Below are 3,996 nucleotides of genomic sequence, written 5' to 3'. Positions count from 1 at the left end.
TTATTATGGGCGGGCTCCCAATTTCAACACTTGAAAAGTAAAGACTGGAATGTATTTCTCTCGTTATACAGGTGGGCGCCTCGCTTTAGGAAAAACTAAACATTCAAACGTTGTTTTTTTTTCAAATATCCTAGGAAACAATTCGTCAGACTAGGACTTTTTTTTTTATTAGGTATCTTATGAGAAAGATTCATCAGACTAAGATTTTGATCCTAGGAGAAGGTTCATCAGACTAGGTCTTGTTTTTTTGGTATCTTAGGAGAAAGATTCATCAGACTAAGATTTTGATCCTAGGAGAAGGTTCGTTAGACTAGGTCTCTATCTTAGGAGAAAAATTCATCAGACTAAGATTTTGATCCTAGGAGAAGGTTCATCAGACTAGGTCTTTTTTTTTTTTGGTATCTTAGGAGAAAGATTCATCAGACTAAGATTTGGATCCTAGGAGAAGGTTCATCAGACTAGGTCTCTATCTTAGGAGAAAAATTCGTCAGACTAAGATTTTGATCCTAGGAGAAGGTTCATCAGACTAGGTCTTTTTTTTTGGTATCTTAGGAGAAAGATTCATCAGACTAAGATTTGGATCCTAGGATAAGGTTCATCAGACTAGGTCTCTATCTTAGGAGAAAAATTCGTCAGACTAAGATTTTGATCCTAGGAGAAGGTTCGTCAGACTAGGTCTCTATCTTAGGAGAAAAATTCATCAAACTAAGATTTTGATCCTAGGAGAAGGTTCATCAGACTAGGTCTTTTTTTGTTTTTTGGTTATCTTAGGAGAAAGATTCATCAGACTAAGATTTTGATCCTAGGAGAAGGTTCGTCAGACTAGGTCTCTATCTTAGGAGAAAAATTCATCAGACTAAGATTTTGATCCTAGGAGAAGGTTCATCAGACTAGGTCTTTTTTTATTGTTTTTTGGTTATCTTAGGTGAAAGATTCATCAGACTAAGATTTTGATCCTAGGAGAAGGTTCGTCAGACTAGGTCTCTATCTTAGGAGAAAAATTCATCAGACTAAGATTTTGATCCTAGGAGAAGGTTCATCAGACTAGGTCTTGTTTTTTTGGTATCTTAGGAGAAAGATTCATCAGACTAAGATTTTGATCCTAGGAGAAGGTTCGTCAGACTATGTCTCTATCTTAGGAGAAAAATTCATCAGACTAAGATTTTGATCCTAGGAGAAGGTTCATCAGACTAGGTCTTTTTTTTTGGGTATCTTAGGAGAAAGATTCATCAGACTAAGATTTGGATCCTAGGAGAAGGTTCATTAGACTAGGTCTCTATCTTAGGAGAAAAATTCGTCAGACTAAGATTTTGATCGGGAGGAAAATCTATCAGACTAGGACTTTTTATCCTAGGAGGTAATATGTGAAGATCAATGGCAAGATTTTATGCACAATAGCAAGACAAATAAAGGCAAAGATTTGAGAAACTTCCCTTTGTCGGCTCTTCTCGTCTTTCCTCCTTCTTCTCTTTTTTGTTTTTTTTTTTCATTTTTTTTGAATCACTTTCCCTGCACCACTTTGTTCCTGTTTCATACAAAGAAATTTGTCAGTTTTAAAAATGGTGGTCGGTTTGTGGCCTTGAGTCTTGTGCAGCTTGGCTTCTGCTCAATCAGCTTGAGTCGGCTTCAAGAGACTTTTGCTCTGAATCAACCCTAATTGTTTCACACCCGGTACCATTGTATTTCTGGCTCAATCAGCATTATCCCAACTGGAGATCTTTTCTTAGATGACCTTTTCTGATGTCTTGAATGACTTCCTACTTTTGAGAAATTTGTCTCTCAGAGAGAATCACAAGTTATCTTTGTTTACGCCAAGCAAGCTAACAAGAGTCTTTTGGAGGAGCCTTTGTATGAATACTCAAGGCATGTTGACTTTAACAACTGAGTTTGCTAGCCAAATTTACTTTGTACAACTGAAAAGTTGGTAGCAAATTTTGAAATCCTTTCTTTCTTGTTTTGAGAAGGACTAACTCAGGGTGAAGGACACAATGACGCAAAGAAACAAATATTAACAAAAAATGCTCCTATCAGAAGGACAGAAGGAAGAATTTTTTTTCCAATAACTAGCCTTAATGATCATGACATGCATTTTGGACTCAACGGCCTGATCTATCAAACTAATACAATCCTCTCTTTTACCATTCTTATGATCTTTGAAGTCGGGCGTATCCGTACCAATTCTTTGCATCAACTTCGCGACTCAATTTCGACTAGTGGTGCCCCGAGGGGTTTTCACCAACAAGTCTCTCTCATTTATCTCATTTATTCATCTCTTTTTACCGTTGTCTTACAGTGCCTGTGAGGGTTTTCACTAATAAGACTCTCTCATTTTTCTTTTCTTTTTCTTTCCCTTTTTGTGAGAAACTCGACGGTGTTCTACGTCATGCGACAACCGTTGCTCATTGCATGCTTCTCTTGGCATTCTTGAAGGCATATCGGGAGGTCTTTATTTGGAAGGATTTTGGATAGGGTTGGAAAAAAAGAACGTCATGAAGACTCAAAATAAACTCAAAGAAAAGGGGGTTGTGGACTTACAACTCTTGGAATCGACTCTTTCAAACGTGAAATAAAATCTCTGCCCCAGTTTTAGATGCTGGGGATTTTTTTCTGGATTTTTCTATATTTTTTTCTTTTTTTTTCTTCCTAAATTCTTATTTGGTTGGACCGAACCGTGAGGCTGCCTACGTATCCTTTTTTAAGGAATCAGGTCGAACGTAGTTCAAACATCTGACCTAATCTATTTTCATCATTCTTTCTCTTTTTTTTTTCTTTTTTTTTTCTAATCTTGATTCCAAAAGAGGGTAGTCAAAGAAAAATAACACAGGCTCAAAAGGGGTAGCAAATGGTATAAAGTGTTTGGGTAGCAGAAAAAGGGCCTCCTAGCCTCGAGAATGCCAGTCATGCTATCTTCTTGGTGTGTCGTGGTCACAAGACACTTTCCATCCCTTAATGTCAAACCTTATAACAAACTTCAATTGATCCTTCTTCAAGCCCGATCTTCACAATGATTGGAAGGTAAATTTTACCCGAAGTACTTCGACTATTTATTCATCCTAAAAAGTGTTTTATTATTATTATTATTTTTTTTTTATCCAATTCAAGATTAATCAGTTTCTAAGATCTGACCAAAATTTCCGCATGCATGTCATGTCATTAGAACTAGAATGGCACAATAGGACAAACTGTATTTTGTTGAATAAGGATGGAAGGGTTTGACAACTAAACAAGCAACCTAAAATCCGAGTAAAACCCTAAAATAACCCGGCTAATGGAAAATAGCCACAAGACAGACAGACAAGACTCATACAAACAGAATGGAGGGATAGAAGGGTTTGACTCAATAAAACAAATAAAATCTGGATCACAGAACAAGCTTAGGCCTGACATTTAGACACAAATTTGTTCATCAAAATCAGTAGAGCCTTCTCCAATTTCGGCATCATTATCTCCAGTTAGCAAGCTCCCGAGAGGATTCTCAAACTCCATGTCACCAGGCGTCTTCCCCACAAAGTGTGCATCGTGATGTGCAGGTAAAGGATTTTGCGCGATATTCTGGGTGTCCCTATCTTGGATCACAATCAGATTTTCCTGGATCATCCTTTCTATTTCTCTTTTCAAATCCCGACAACTTTCAACATTGTGCCCCTGGGCATTGGAATGGTATTCACACCTTTTAGACGGGTCAAAGCTTCTTGCACGTGGATCCACATGATTTGGAGGAATAGGTGAAATCATGTCATGATACTTTAACTTCTCAATTAAGCTTTCATAGGACTCTCCTATTGGTGTAAAATTATCTTTCAACTTTTGTTCCCCTGTATAGCTCTGGCTTGGATGTGGGTTATAGGGCACCTGAAAATTTTGTGGATACTTCTGGAGATTTTGTAATGCTCGTGCTCGCCTCCTGGGGCGTTATGGTGGCTGGACAACATACTGAGGTGGCGCGATAAAGTATTGAGGGTTCTGAGGTGGATAATACTGCTCAGGGGAGCCATG

Source organism: Nicotiana sylvestris, chromosome 4 (assembly GCF_000393655.2).
Source record: "Nicotiana sylvestris chromosome 4, ASM39365v2, whole genome shotgun sequence".
In the NCBI taxonomy this organism is placed as follows: Eukaryota; Viridiplantae; Streptophyta; class Magnoliopsida; order Solanales; family Solanaceae; genus Nicotiana; species Nicotiana sylvestris.
Note: the sequence above shows the minus strand (reverse complement) of the source record.